The following is a 16,766-nucleotide window of genomic DNA, read 5'->3' as shown; positions in this document are numbered from 1 at the left end:
AGGAAAGTATTTCCACCTGTCAGTACAGGAAGAGTCCTCAAACACAACAAATGTATATTTTGCCTCTAGAAGCATAAAAAGCTTATGAAGAGCCTAGACATTAATAATCACCTTGCCCCAGTATTTTCCAGGATTTGTTTACCGATGGCCTATCCTGAGGATTAATATGAAATTGGAAGGGGTTTGACACTCCACAACCACGAGGGTCAGCAGTCCAGGTGTAGCTCCAGTGCCTAAAATAAGCGCCAGACCTATACAGCTCTGTCCATTGTGTACTAGATGGTGCTGGTTACTGCAGTGCAGCTTTGATTGGGAGCAGCAGTGAATTAGCTAGCTCTGTCCACTACACCGTGAATGAATCGGTGTAGTTCCAGTGCCAGAGCTACTCGGAACAGCATATTGTGGGATGCAGGGTATTGAACCCCTATGGATCTGATATTTATGGCCTATCCTGACAGTAGGCCATAAAATAAAAAAATCCTTTAAAGTGGTTATCCACGTATACATTTTCCCTTTCCCTGTTCTCGCCCTGCCAGGCCCTGCAAATTACTAATGCACTTGTGCTACTTTTTATCTCTAGGGAGAGTGGCCACATGACTGCCCCCTTCTGAGGAGACTGGATTTCCTCTGATATCACAACCAGGTCTCCCATGATGCCCTCTTTGAGAATCGCCACCTGAAAACAGTACTTAGGTGATATGATTCATACATATAACCATATTGCGGATCTATGTTCTGCATATTGTGGTAAATTTTGTAAGATAGACAGCACATATATCAGTACTAATCAGTGCGGGCGCCACGTTGTGACACGGGCACATTAGCTGAAGGCATTGCTGCCTTTTTGAGGACTTCTAACAAAGCAGTTTACAAGTAGATTTGTTGAGCAAACACATTTATTTCTTGGCACAGTGCACTGTAAAGTAAATCATGGATTTTGGATGGGAATGGATGGAATTTTAGCTAACAATGTTAAGCTCAGTGGCATATTGAGTAGATGTGACTAGTCTGTACAGATGCTCGAACAGGTAAAAATAACAACTCGAAGGTCTACAACATGAAATGGGTTTGAGGAGTGGAAACTCATTTATGCAGTAGACATTACAGGGGTTGACCAGTATTAGAACTTACCCGTGCATACAAGGAGCATATCAGCTCATGGTGGGAGGTGCAGGGCCTAGACCAGTATATTAAACAAAACATTGTACCACGAGGCCTTCGCATATCCCTCACCCCGGCAAACCGTATCCGTAACCCCGACCTTCTACGCAAGTGGGAAATAGAGGCGACAAGTAGCTCCCTGAGATTCATGCAGTTACTCCTGGACGAGGAGAGGACGCTTTTGGAACGGGTGGAAAAAAACTTAGCAGACCAGATAGATATTACCAAAAAATTTCATCAGGATCCTGAGTTTAACAGTAAAGAAATCCAACTACAGAACACCGTAGAGCGTTACCAGTATCACCTGAAGGAACGCAAGCATAGGCAGTTTACGAGAGATACTCAGGACTTTAAAGATAATAAGGCATATCTATTTCTGACGAATCGTGACAATCCCCAACAAACAGACCAATCCTCAACTGAAACTGAGATCTCAGATAACGAGCAAGACAAATACCCCAAAACGCGGGGCCGTGGCCGGGGTGGCTACCGTGCTAGGCGCCGGGGCGGTCGATATAATACAAATCAATTCACCAATCAATCACAATGTATTCCACCTGTCCCACAGTCGTCCTCTTCCTCGCCTTTTTTAGACCAGGGGATGCATTACCCACTACGGAACCGTCCCAAACAACCCCCGGCAACACAACAGTACTAACTGATGACAGGCTGGTGATTAACCTGTCATCCCGTCCCCTGTCCAATACAGAGACTAGGGTCCTTAGACGTGGTCTATCGTTTGTGCCTACCACAGGTTTTGACTCATTCCGTTGGACCAAGGATCTCCACCTGTTTGCCCGGAAATTAAAGTGGCACAAGCACTTTCAGCTTAAAGATAAGAAAGAAAGCCGAGAACTAGGGATACCGGTGGAGATCCTTGGTGACGTCCGCTTTCTGTATAATTTGGACAATATACCCAGCAACCTAGAGGGCATAGGTCCCTTTACGGGCCTCAAAAACCGAAGCACCAAAATGCCACCAATAGGGGATATTTCGTGCATTGATGTCTTCCTGAAACATACCCTCTCTGAACTCTCTACCATGGACCCCATCTCTATGAGGTTCAATTGTAGTAAAGAAGAGAGGAGTGCACTCCGGGTCCTGGAAAAAGACAAACAAGTAACGATCAAACCCTCAGACAAGGGGGGCAACGTGGTTGTTATGGACACCTCAAATTACAAGGAGATGTGTTTAGCGATCCTCCAGGACAGCCAGGGGTATGAAGTCTTGTCCTGTAATCCCACCCCCAGATTCCAAAAAGAGTTGCTGGAAATACTTACAAAGGCAAAAATTGACAAGCTCATTAGTGCTGATGAATTTGAGTTCCTCTATCCCCTCCACCCAGTAATAGCAACGTTCTATTGCTTGCCTAAAGTCCATAAGGAGACTCTTCCTATCAAAGGGCGTCCTATCGTCTCAGGGGTGGGGAACCTGTCACAGAACGTAGGCATTTATGTAGATCACATCCTCTGCCCCTTTGTACAATCACTGCCCTCATATGTGAAGGACACAGGAGATCTCCTCACGAGACTGGAGAATATAGTGATTGAACCACACTGGCTCATGGCATCAATCGATGTCGAGGCCCTATATTCGTCCATCCCGCATGACAAAGGGCTCGAGGCTGCGGCACATTATCTGAGAGCAAGGGGCTTACAGTTTATTGCACATAATAACCTGGTTTTGAATCTACTCAATTACGTTCTCCGTAGTAATTTCTTCCTCTTCGATGGCCGTACCTACCACCAGCTCAGGGGCACCGCGATGGGCAGTTCATGCGCGCCATCCTACGCGAATTTGCTCCTGGGCTGGTGGGAGGAGACTGTGGTCTTCGGTGACACACCAAGACGGCACTCGGAGCACGTCGCCCTCTGGTCCCGCTACATAGATGATATTTTCATCTTGTGAAGCGGACCAGAGGACGCCTTCACGGAATTTGTTAATAACCTCAACCACAACAGTCTTAACCTTAGATTTACTTCCACCATCGTGCGGGACCACCTCCCGTTTTTGGATATTTCCATATCCAGGGGCGACAATGGCGGCCTACAGACCACCATTTATCGTAAGTCCACATCCACGAATTCCCTCCTTAGGTGGGATAGCTACCATCCCACCCCTTTGAAGCTCGGTATACCAGTTGGGCAATACCTGCGGCTCAAACGTAACTGTTCGGAAAAAGGTGAATTTAAGCGTCAGGCGAACGACCTGAGAAGACGTTTTCAGGAACGGGGTTACCCCGATAGGGCACTTAAAAAGGCCTATCAAAGAGCATGTGCCGAGACGCGTACTACCCTTCTACACCCCACTAAAAACTCTAGCACAGTCCCTCAAAAGTTGATACGGGTTGTGGGGACCTTCGACTCAGCAGCTACAAGAATAAGGGAAATCTTAAGTCGGAACTGGGGCACTCTCCTCATGGACCCAGATTTAGCTGCAGTCCTGAGCCCCCAACCCTCGGTTACTTTCAGGAGAGGAACCAACCTAAGAGATAGGTTGGTCAATAGTCACTATAGCCCACCAGAGAAACAACGTACATGGCTAGATAGCCCGGTCAAGGGCTGTCATAGATGCGGACATTGTAGCTTCTGCTCCTATCTCACCCAGGGTAAATCCTTTGCGCCGGACCCCACGGGTCAGTCTTACCACATACGTGATTTCATCAATTGCCGCACCACGGGTGTTATCTATCTTCTCACCTGTGAATGCGGCAAGAGGTATGTAGGTAAGACCAGTAGGGAACTGCGTAAGCGGATGGGGGAGCATATCGGAGATATCCGCAACGACAGAGATACGCCGGTGGCCAGACATGTCCACACTGACCACGGCGGACGTACCTCAGCCGTGACCTTTATGGGCATCGAACACGTCCAGAAACCTCTACGTGGGGGCGACTGGGACAAACGCATATTGCAACGTGAGTGCTGGTGGATTTTTAAACTTAAAACCACCAATCCCCATGGCCTCAACGACCAATTACAGTTTGGATGTTTTCTCTGATAGGCCCTCAGCCTTGTATTTGCCCTATGTTACAATATTCCCTCCATCAGTCTCTTCAAACGAGGTCTGGGAGATTGTAACGTTACTCATCCCACTCCCACTGGTGTCCCACTCTCGGTTACCATGGTTTTTCCCTGCCCCTTAATGTCCACTGTGTTGTCCTTAATGTAGGATCTGTGATCATGACCTTCCACACACATCCTATATTAAAGTGGTCTGTAGTAGCCGGACAGTGTATCTCTGCCTCGCTCCACCCACCTATCCTTTGAGCGAATTGCTGCATCTGCCCATCATGTGCCCACCCGATGTGCCCGCCCACGGCTCTCCAGCGTGTCCGCCCACATAAGGCACTGAATGGGTCAGCCTCAGCGCTCAAACAATCAATGACGCGCACTCACGTGACGCGCGACGCAACACGTGATACCTCGTCATCACAATGCGACCGCGTCCCGTGCGCGCATGCGCGGATTAAATCTCCGCCCCCCTTCACTTTAAAACAACATCAGCGCCTCACATAGCGCTGCCAGACGCCACAGACCCGACCTCACACTAACTGCTTGATGCGGGCCCAGACGGAAGTTTGCCATACGCACCCCAGGCTGCATGTAAGTAATGACACTCTCTGCCATTTGTATACTTAGATGCATATTAGTGTTTTGCCTGCCGGTCCTTACCTGTGTTAGGGGATCGGCATGCTTCTTCATCATCAGAGACGTGTCTAGCGGGCGCTCCCTTGTTTGTGTTCGTGTGTTACAGGTATTCCTGGACCCCTCTTTGCCACACGCATTCTGGGTATATAGTTACCTCACCGCACATCAACTAGTGGTTAGAGCAAGTCTGCGCTCTTTTCACCGCAACTGCCTATTATTATCCTCATACTAGATGCAGTTGAGGCTAACCCTAGTGTTAATACACCTTGTACCACGAGTGGTTTAATTTAGTTTGCCCTTTCTAGCGCGCCCAGCAATAACCTTGCCACCGTGCTACCAAGGACAACTACCACTTGTACTAAACCCCCGTCCCCTGATGATTCGAGGGGTTTATTATAATTACCTTACAGTATGTTCCACCGAAGAAACGCGTAGGGACAGGTGAACATACCCTACTCTTGGTACCCACGTTTCTCCATTTCACTTTACTAGGTGTCCTCCTCATCACCCCGGCAGGGTCTTACAGGGACCTTAGACCAGGGCGAGGTTCCGGACGGGACCACTCCTTGCGGGGCACGGATCCCGTGTTAGGCTGTCAGGGTCATATTAGGCCAAGTAGGGTGCAACAGGGATAGATCTACTCCCTGCAGTACTCCACAAACACATGACCCTGTCCAAGACAACCCTATCCCAAAGGACACCACTTTTAGGCGCTGAGAAAGGACCATCATTTCCGGTGACCTCCTGAACTTGCCGAATAAACGCGCCTATCAACCTGGCTCCGGTAAGATCCACCCATTGTCTTCTTACCATTATTAGGCATTGTCCTGGTGTCCATATCCCGGAACTCAGGACATTTGTTTATTCTCACCACCAAGTGTGACTCCCCTTGACCCTTGGGGCTCACTCTACGTCAATAAGGGTCAGCCCGAGGGGCCTCATCTGCCGCTATCCGCCTATTCGGCGGCTCATGTGTTAGTGGGGTCCCACGCGTGTTTGTCTGTTTCTGTTTGTAAGGGGTTTCATGTGTCTTTTAGTTGTACCATTAAAACTTGAATATTTTAGAATGTTACTGCCCCTTTAATTTTCAAATAATACAGTTGACCAGTATTAGATAAACATTGATGCGTTTTTCCAAAAACAGTACCCAAAGCCAGTATGTAGCATTACAAATTAATCTCATTCACTTCAATGAAGCTGCGCTGCAATACCAGACAACCTGTGGACAGGTGAGGTGCTGTTTTCTTAATCCTGGACAATTCCTTATAGCCCCCCACCCCCAATGCCTCACCCTAGGGAACCAGGGTCCGATTTTGATGACTGCTGCTTCTTCTACACTCTCTATACCTAGGAAATGTGTCATAGACCACCAACTTTGTCATTAGGTAAGAAATGTCAGATGACCAGGAATGACATAAGTTGTCAGTGGTGCAGGAATGTGACCTTTATGTCTGTAAAAGTTTTTAAATGAGTACATAAGATTACCGTACGTGTGCTTCAGGCAGTTTACTATGGCGTGTGTCCCCTGCACCAACTAATTAGAAGATTCATTCTTTTGACCTTGGCCTGAAAGTTGGTTATAAATATTCATAAGTTTTGCTGTAATGGTAACCCATCCAAAATTAAGCAGAATGAACGCTTTAGATGTTCTGCAGCTTAAAAACCCCACCAGAGGCTACATATTTATAGAAGTTCAGAAGGCAGTATTCGCCTTGATGAATGGAGAAACTGGTAATATCTGAAGAATGCAGTTGAGTAAGTCTACAACTTGTAGGTCCCCAAAAAGTACTTAGCTTTGCTGTGAATACAGCCTGAAAGACAAGTAACACAGAAATGTTTAGGTACAATTATGCTTTAAATCCCTTTCCTCCATGCCAGGAGCTATTATTGAGCACGTGGACGTGGAACTAGAGTCACAATTATATCACTGGAAGATTATACTAGGGTAAAACCCATAGGCTTTAGGCTAGGTCTACACGACGACATTTGTCGCGCAACAATAAGTCGCACGACAGATAGGGCACAACTACACTGCAACATTTGTCTCACTAGTGTCGCGCAACAATTTTTATAATAGTAGTCTACGGTGTCCAATGCAACATGCGACATGCTGCGACGTGGCAGTCACAGAAAAATCCATCTCGAATGGATTTTTTGCGACTGTCGCGTCGCAGTCACAGCATGTCGCATGTCTCAGTGCGACACCATAAACCATCATTATAAAAATTGTCACGCGACATTGGTGCGACAAAATGTCGCATGACAAATGTCAACGTGTAGATCTAGCCTTAGGCTACATGCACAAGGTAGTTGTTTTGGTCCGCATCTGAGCCGCAGATTTTGGGGCTTGGATGCAGACTTATTTACTTTAATGGAGCCACAAAAGATGCGGACACCACTCCATGTGCTGTCCGCATCCGTTGCTCCGTTCCGTGGTCCGCAAAAAAAATATAAACTGTCCTATTCTTGTCCGTTTTGCGGACAAGAATAGGCAGTTATATTAATGGCTGTCCGTGCCATTCCGCAAACTGCGGAATGCACATGGACACCATCCGTGTTTTGCAGATCCGAAATTTGTGGACTGCAAAACACACAACGGTCGTGTGCATGTAGCCTTAGTCATATGTTTGAAAAAAATAAATAAAATGTTTTTCCTATTCAAGGTGATGCAATAATACCTTTCATATTAGACAATTTTACACAAGCATATTCAGTCCGGGAAACACGTGTGAGAGCAGTATTTCCCAGGCCGAATGCTGCTCCCGTGACACAAACTCACGACATTATAACAATTTATAATGCTGTGAATTCCAGCCTGAGCATGACTGCACTGAATTGTACTCATGGCATTATCTTAATACAATTCAGTAGATCTGAGGTCTGGCAGGAACCCACAGCATTATAAATCATTATAATCCTATGAGTCTGTGTCACAGGAGCAGAATTCAGCATGGGAAATGTTAGACTTAAAGGGAACCTGTCACCAGTTTTATGGTGTCCTAACTAAGGGCAACATAAAATGCTGGGTCACTTTCTTTAATTGACCCAGTCAATCTGCCAACATCTTGTATTGAAAAGCTCCAGCTCATAATGATGAGTCCTGAATATTCATGAGCTCTTGACTCTCCCTGCCTACCTGCTGCTGATTGACAGTTTTTTCCCCCCATATGAATCAGCAGCAGGTGGGCAGGGGAGTGGCTATAGCTGTTAATTAAATAAACGCTGGACATTAGCATGCGGCATGTGGCATCATTGTGTGTATATTATAAGGTAACCATCTGTCACACCAGTAAGTGAATACATCTATGGCACTTTCTAGTAGTGAATGATTGTATATAATTAGTTAGATTATAATCAAATAGCCACATGACAGGTTCCCTTTAATACGTTCGTGTGAAATTGCCCATAAGGTCTGTGATTAGTAGAGCAAATGACATAAACATAAAACAGAATAAAAAATCTATAAATGTGGTATTGCTGTAATCGTACTAAAGCTAATAGGATTTTACTGCACTTTGTACACGTTGAAAATGCTTTTTTTTTTTTCATTCCAGTCACAAATAATTTTTTGCAGTTTCCTAATACATTATATAGAACATTAAATGTTTCCATTGAAAATTACATATCGCCCTGCAAAAAAAAAAACAACACCCACAGTTATTTCAATGTAAAAATAAAAAGTTATGTCACCTGGAGTTCTGGTAGGAATAGATTAAAATGTTGCTGCCAAAACTGGCTTAGTCCTTAAAGGGAATCTGTCAGCAGTTTTGACTATGTAAACTAGCTGAGAGCACTAGGTAGGGGATAGGAAGAACCGTACAAACTAACTTTTTCTGGAGCTTTTATTATCAGGTGTAGTGTGAATATGAACTTTTATTCTGCCAAGCATGGCTCTTGCAAATGTCCAGGAGGTGGTCTTCATTGTGAAGTGCTATATGCTTTGAACTGCTTCATAAACTTGCCCTCTCTGAGTGACAGCTGTAGAGCTCTTCTGGGTGGGCGCTTCAGCTGTCACTCACAGCAAAAGGAGAAAGGCTTTTAAGCAGTTCAGTGCAGAGACCGCCATGCCGTGGTTGGGATGGGGACCCCTTGTGGCAGCGTACTGTATTGATATGTGACCTGCAGAGGGATCACATTAACTCATAAACCAAGTTGCTTGTTTGGTGTTCCCTGTTAATGGCCGAACGGTTTTGCAGGTTACTGAAAATTGAAAAACAACTCAGTTAATATGATCCCATCCAAGGCATGGCCATAGTGCATGTCCGTTCCCTAAAAGTTTCCATTCATGTTACTCCTGATACCTATAGCTTCTTCTTTCCAAAGCCACTACCGACTGCTGTCAGCAGTTTTGCATGGTTGACTGCTGACAGACTCCCTTCAAGGGGTGAAATGTTCATCAGTATATATTTTCTAACACTGAGATTTGTTTTACACAGATTTTTGGAAGCAGCAAACAATAAAATTGAATGCCATGCTACCCTGTTATGTGATATATTGCAGATAACATTTACTGATTATGGAGGAGGCATCTGCTATAAACAGCAGATTTCCCACTTAATCCAACTGAAGGATTCTGCAATCAGGCTTAAAAACAAATGGATGATGTGTACCGTAGAAGGGACAGGTCGCTGAAGCACAGCAGATTTCTTCAGACACACTACTTTGTAGCCTATTCCCTATTCTCCACCATAAGGAACACTTCCACAGCTCTCTCGATGATTATTAAACCAGTACTGTAATTCTGTTTTCTATATATACAGTATTAAATATTTTAATTTAAACAAAGGCAAATGTAAAGTGAATGAGGAGTCTATAATCACATTCTTCTGCTATTACAGGCTACAGAATATATAACTCCTGGTTATTGCCATTAGTGCATCTGTGACTACACAGGAAGAAGCAACATCCTTCATAGTGAATTAGCCTTACTGGTAGATCTAATTATGTAATGCTAAAAACGAAATCTTCTAACTGTATCTGAGCTACTTTGGATGAACAGGAGGTCCACGCAAACAACACAAGGGCATCACTAGAAATCACAGAGAACAATATCAGAGATTGGAATGGTTCCCTCTTCTATCTAGTTCATAGTTGGTATAGCTACATTCAAATTAACTGGAGGAGTAGACAAGTGGAGGACCCTAGCAGATATTTCCCAAAAAGCAGTGGGGTTGGATTGCATTGTAATAGTTGTGGTGCATACATTGTCCAGTCTGGTAGTGAATTGGTCATTTAGCCCCTAGTTTCTAGAAGGTACTCATACTTTTCGAGTTTAGTTGCTGATAACCACAGGAAGATACAAAGGCGCAGTGACATTTTTTATCTTTTATGGCCATGTGGTCTGCTATTTTTCATGTTCGGTATCTGGAGGAATGCTCCTGCATCATGTCATCTCTGGTTTGTAGTCTAGCTGAGGTGTGGAGGAAAGGAGACCTGTGTGAATTGTATTGGTGCATTTATTTTTTGCCCTTTGTCCAGAATAGATACTACCGTAGTTGTTTTAGCAATTTAATGTCTGCTCTATGTTTTTCACACGTCCATGACTATGATAATGTCAGTCGTCCTTACATGAAGATGTCTGGGGTGGGTTCATTGTTGGTTGGTTTATCAGATTTTTGCCCAACATGAGTCATCTGTATTCCACATCCACATGTACTGCGAGGCTGAAAGAGGGATTTCCAGAGCATCTCTTACCAATGGTCAGTAAAAACCACTGATAGAACACGGATGCCATCTAAGTCAGTGTTTTTCAAGAAACCAAAGACTTTAATGGGCATGTTTGCTCTGCATCACGGACCAAAATAGTACATGTCTCCTTTACTTTTCCACTGACACATGGTCATTGGAAATACAAGAATGTGTTAATAAGCATATTAAAATCAATGTATACATGTGCTGCCCATGGAGAACATGGATAGCACATGTCCGCGATTTCCTGATGTTTGAAAAGGCCTCACAGAAGGGTGCTATATTTGTCCCATTACATATAGTAGTTATACTGTACATCCTATATATTACTTTATGTAAAGTGGAGTACCTCCAATATAGGCAGACCACGTAGCTGCTATGGGGCCCATGGAAGAAGGGGGCCTGCTGTGCAGGAAAGGCCCCGCCGCTAGATTAATAAGAGTGTAGCTATAGGGGAAGCAGCGGAAGCGGTTGCTTTGGGGCCCTGACCCAGAAGGGGCCCATCCAGGAGGAGGAGAACTAAAAGATTTTGTCAGGGCCCCCTCAACAGTATTACACAATGAAATTATATACAGTGACAGTATAGACAGTGTAGAAAACGGATGAAACAGCTGCCAAGCCTGGTCGAAGAGAGCAATCTTTACTAGCCACAGGAATGGGGGCAACATGAAAGGAAGTGGTTGCGAAAAAATTACTAAGGGAGGGGAGCCCATTCAAAAAATTGCGGTGGGGCCCAGTCATTTCTAGCTACGCCACTGACACTTACATTGCTATGTGTGAAAAGAACGATATGCAGAAGGACCTGCGATGATCTCATCATGGTATGATCAGGGCAGGAATACACAGCTTAGCAGGTGAAGGACCTGTGATGATGTCATCATCATCATGTGACTAGTGCAGGAACACTGAGCTGAGCCATGCAGAGAAAAAGTGGTGAACAAGCTGTGGGATGTGAAGGGGAGAAGCTTCTGTGCTGTGCCTGTAGAAGAGGTGAGTGGTGTGCTGGGATAGTCCATAACATTCTAGAAATACTAGGGGTTGTAGTTTTGTCCTACTGTATCCCACTCCATGTAATGTTCACTGATTTCCTATAATAATCTGGACATGCTGGGAGTTGTAGTTATCTCCTCTTATAATATCCACTGATGCTGTATAATAACAGTCTGGCAATGCTGGGGGTTGTAGTTATCTCCTCTTATACCTTCTCCCTATAATGTTAACTTGTGTTCCATAATAACAGCCTGGACATGCTGGGAGTTGTAGTTCTCTCCTATTTTACCCTTCCGTGTATTGCCCACAAATTTTCACCAATAAGGCTTGTTTTACAATGCCAGCAGTAGTTCCAGCAGAGAACAACCTGCTGTAGATCTCTGGATCTTGCATTACTGTAGGTTACCAGAATGCCTGGTGTCACCATTGTACCCAGAGAGCTCCAGCAGGCTGTACTCTGCCAGAACAGTTTGCTGGAACTACTGCCAGCAGTGTGAAACAGGCCTAGACTGTTGATGATGAGACTTGTAGTTCTCTTATCACTAAATGATGTTCTGCAGCAGCTGAGGTGTGTATTAGGCTTTGTTCACATCTGTGCCAGTGATGTTCGCTGATCTGCTCTGTCATAGTAGCACAACAGCGAAAATCACAGTACTGCCTGATCTGGCGCATCCGGACATGGGGGCCCAATTCAGATTCTTGCTATGGGGCCCAATGATTTCTATATACGCCTCTGACAGTGGTTTTCCAGTAACAAATACTTAATATTAGCTATGCCCTTTCCAATATGGCACTGTGGTAGAATACGTCCCAGATCCCATTATTGGTGGAGAAGGACATGGCGCTAGCCCTTTGCAGTGTGAGAGCGCAAAGGCATATGATTACCACGTGCCTCACACAAGTGAGTGGCTAAATGAAAAATCTCTCGCATTTGGGGAGTTCAGGATCTTTGTTGGGTAACTGCTTCACTCCTGAGCCAAGTTCATTTAAGGCAACAGCCTGGGTGGAAACCATAAGGGTGTTCCAGCCCCGTCAGAATTAAAATGCAGAAAAAAAGATTTTTCACATCCCTGAAGGGATGTAATGCCTTCAACATGCTTATATATATATATATATATATAGATATATATATATATATATATCTATATATATCTATATATATCTATATATCTATATATCTATATATCTATATATATATATTTATATATATATATATATATATATATATATACACATACACACACACAGATTTTATATATATATATATCTGTGTGTGTGTGTATGTGTGTGTATATATATATATAGAGAGAGAGAGAGAGAGAGAGCAGTTGTAAAGTCATTGAAAGTCATTGAAAAAGTCAATTAAAAGTTTCTTGCCATAGTTTACTTAACTTGCTAAGAATCAAGATGAGGATTGTTACAAAGCGATATTGTCAGAATCAAAATGCTGAAATTTCCTAAGATTTGTCCCAGTGAATCACGTGGTTTATGTAAAAAGATGATACTATGTTGGAAACCAGGATGATTTACAAAGTGTAACCAACGTGACTGACTCATGACTGAAAGTTTTTTATCTTATACTGGTTTCTCAACCACAGTGCACTAATGTAGAGAATCTTATCGTTAGAATTGCTACATAAAACTAAAACTTTAATAGAAGAAAACTATACAGCACCTGGTAATGCAGCAGGAAGGAAGAAGGATATCCCTGCAATGTCCTGTGCCGCCCAGCGTAGAATGCTAGGAGTGAGTTTGAGTCGTTCCAGTGGCTCTCGCCACCCATTGGTTGCTGCCACTCACACCCCTGTTCATTGTTTCCATCAATGTGCTAACCTATTATGAAGAGAACGACCTCTACAGCAGATATTCACATTCAGCGTGTCTGTTTCTAGGTATTTTCTAAGCGAATGCATACCTTTCAGCACGGTTAAAGAACAGGCTTGGCATTCCTGCTCAGCGTATTCATTGCATGTGGATGATAAGCTTAGCAATAACCTATACGTACACACCGAGCTGACAAATTCATTTCAGTCTGCACCTTCTATTCACTGAACGGTTTTCCAAGAAGTTACTATGTCATTTATCATGGCCTCATGCACACAGCAATGCGTAGACCCCTGTACAGTAGCATCTTACTGAGACACATAGGGGCAGAATAATCATGCCTTCACTCCAGAATTCTTTTTGTATTTTTACATCGCTCACTCCAGTTTTGCCATGGGGGTGGAATAGTGAGTTAGCTATGTTAGCCATGTTAATTAGTTTCACCCCAGATTTATCATTAAGACTTTTAAAAAAAGTCGCAATCTCCTTTCAGTAGGAGGGTAGAGGAGGAAAACTGGAGTAGCTTCTCTAGGCAGAAGTTTTAGGTTTGAGGATAAGACAAATTTATCAAACAACATGCGACCTATGATAGATGTGGCATAAAGACCTCCAACTCACGGAAAACTAACTTTGAATATTCCTCTTATCATAAATTCCGCCTATAGTGTACAGGCATCTCGCTGACGCCGCCTCTTGGAAGTGGCTCCCTGTGAGTCAAAATCTGACTTTTCATTAAGCCTTGGGATTTGACAAGGGAATATACATTTCTTTCGAGATACCTCTGCATTTTCGTTTCCCATGGAGTATTGCCAATGTCCCCACACCATGGTGTACTTCCATTAGTCTCCTTACAGGACTGGTCTCTTTAAGGACATTGAGCACCCTGCCTAAACTCTATGCATTGTAAGGCCCCTTTCACACGGGCGAGTATTCCGCACGGATGCAATGCGTGAGGTGAACGCATTGCACCCGCACTGAATACCGACCCATTCATTTCTATGGGGCTGTTCACATGAGCGGTGATTTTCACGCATCACTTGTGCTTTGCGTGAAAATCGCAGCATGCTCTATATTCAGCGTTTTTCACGTAATGCAGGCCCCATAGAAATGAATGGGGTTGTGTTAAAATCGCAAGCATCCGCAAGCAAGTGCGGATGCGGTGCGATTTTCACGCACGGTTGCTAGGAGACGATCGGGATGGAGACCCAGTCATTATTATTTTCCCTTATAACATGGTTATAAGGGAAAATAATAGCATTCTGAATACAGAATGCATAGTAAAATAGCGCTGGAGGGGTTAAAAAAAATAAATAAATTTAACTCACCTTAATCCACTTGTTCGCGCAGCCCGGCGTCTCCTTTGCTGAACAGGACCTGGGGTGAGCATTAATTACATGAACAGGACCTGTGGTGACGTCACTCCGGTCATCACATGATCCATCACATGATCTTTTACCATGGTGATGGATCATGTGAGGACTGTGACGTCACCAAAGGTCCTTGTTGCTACAAAAAGCTAAGAGGAAGACAGAAGGAGATGCCGGGCTGCGCGAACAAGTGGACTACGGTGAGTTAAATTATTATTATTTTTTTAACCCCTCCAGCGCTATTGTACTATGCATTCTGTATTACGAATGCTATTATTTTCCCTTATAACCATGTTATAAAGGAAAATAATACAATCTACAGAACACCGATCCAAGCCCGAACTTCTGTGAAGAAGTTCAGGTTTGGGTACCAAACATGCGCGATTTTTCTCACGCGAGTGCCAAACGCATGACAATGTTTTGCACTCGCGCAGAAAAATTGCGGGTGTTTCCGCAACGCACCCGCACATTTTCCCGCAACGCCCATGTGAAAGGGGCCTAAAGGGTGAAATCTGTAGTGGGAATCAAAAGCCGTAAATTAAAATGCTACATATTTAATATCCGCACCACAAATCACTTTACACTGTAGATTTTCTCTTCTGTAAGTGGATGAGATTTTGTCAATTTTCATTTTTTTTTTTGCTGTACTGTAATATGCTGCACATTTTACTACTACGATTCTAAGCAAAAATATATACGTAATGTATCTGCCACATGTGAACATACTTATAAGGGTTTAATGCGGTATAACCATCACAGCCAGGGGGGAGAGAGTCATGGCTGCCTGAGAAGAGTCCTGGCTATTCATGAGCCCCTTCTCTCCACCCACCGGCTAATCACTGGCAGTTTTTTCCTTAGTTTTCTCCCTAGGAGAGAACTGCCAATCATCAGTAGGCAGGCGATAACCATGACTCCTCTCAGGTAGGACTCTTTTCCATGCCCAGGCTACAATGATTATACAGCAAGTTCTCAGGAACTGATTAATTGCAGCATGTGAGCGACAAATCGCTGAAGTCAGCATTCCTGTCACTTCTTTATGCGGCTCTAAGGGCAGCAAAAATTTAAAGGGGTTGTCCGCTTAGCCTACATTTATGACCTATCCTCAGGGTAGGTCATCAATATCAGATCGGCGGGGGTCTGACCGGAAGATAGAAGATTTCTATCTTCATTCAGCATGACCTGCGCTGACGTCACCAAATTACCAGATTACGTCATCAAAGGTCCTTTGGCAGGTCCTGAAAGAAAAAATAAACAAGAAGATGCCGGCTGCGCGAACAGGATGAGGTGAGTTCATTTTATTATTATTTTTAACCCCCTAAAGCCACATTTTAGTAAGCATTCTGTATTAAGAATGCTATTATTTTCCCTTATAATAATGTTATAAGGGAAAATAATACAGTAAATTGACTTTTATGAATTTACTTACATCGTCTCCTAGCAACCATGTGTGAAAATCGCACCGCATCCGCACTTGCTTGATTTTCATGCGACGCACAAGTGATGCGTGAAAATCACTGCTCATATGCACAGCCCCATTAAAGTGAATGGGTCCGGATTCAGTGCAGGTGCAATGCGTTCAACCCACGCATTGCACCCGCACTGAATTCTTGCCCATGTGAAAGGGGCCTAAAAGCAAAACAATGAAATATAAATATGGAGCCAAGGGGTTCATAAATCATAATTTTTTACTTATGTGGGAGTAAAACTGGTGTTCAAGCGTGGACATTCACCTTAAAGCCACATGCACGCAGTGCGTATTAAGTGTGGATTTTCTGTTATTCAACAAAATACGGTACCAACAAAGTAGATGACATTTTCAATTTTATTGACACAGTGTGGTAACTTTCCGCATGGAATTTGATCTGTTGTACGAATTTTGAAATCCACAGAATGTCAATTATTTGTGTAGATTTTCAGTGCAGATTTCAGCCTTTGCAAAGAGGAAAATCTGCATAAACTACTTTGCTGTGTGTATGTACCCTCAAGGCCTCATGCACATGACCGTATGTATTTTGCGATCCGCAAAAAATGAATCCACAAAAAATACGGATGACGACGTCCGTGTGCATTCCGTATTTTGCGGAAC

The 16,766-nt window shown here is 43.9% G+C and overlaps 1 protein-coding gene across 2 annotated transcripts in view; it reads right to left on the bottom strand.

The window, feature by feature from the left end:
• The window catches only part of LOC122927985 (monocarboxylate transporter 2-like), a 93,942-nt gene that overhangs the window by 62,362 nt on the left and 14,814 nt on the right, over nucleotides 1-16,766 (bottom strand). Inside the window, exon 1 of one of the 2 annotated variants that reach the window (XM_044280389.1) lies at nucleotides 13,165-13,279. The exons of the other annotated variant lie outside the window; for it this stretch is intronic. The gene's annotated coding sequence lies outside the window, so the exon portion shown is untranslated. Of the gene's footprint in view, nucleotides 1-13,164; nucleotides 13,280-16,766 lie in introns of those variants that run through there. 2 annotated transcript variants of the gene reach the window in all.

This window comes from Bufo gargarizans, chromosome 2 (genome assembly GCF_014858855.1).
Source record: "Bufo gargarizans isolate SCDJY-AF-19 chromosome 2, ASM1485885v1, whole genome shotgun sequence".
NCBI lineage: Eukaryota > Metazoa > Chordata > Amphibia > Anura > Bufonidae > Bufo > Bufo gargarizans.
Note: the sequence above shows the minus strand (reverse complement) of the source record. Positions and strands in the feature narration are given on the sequence as shown.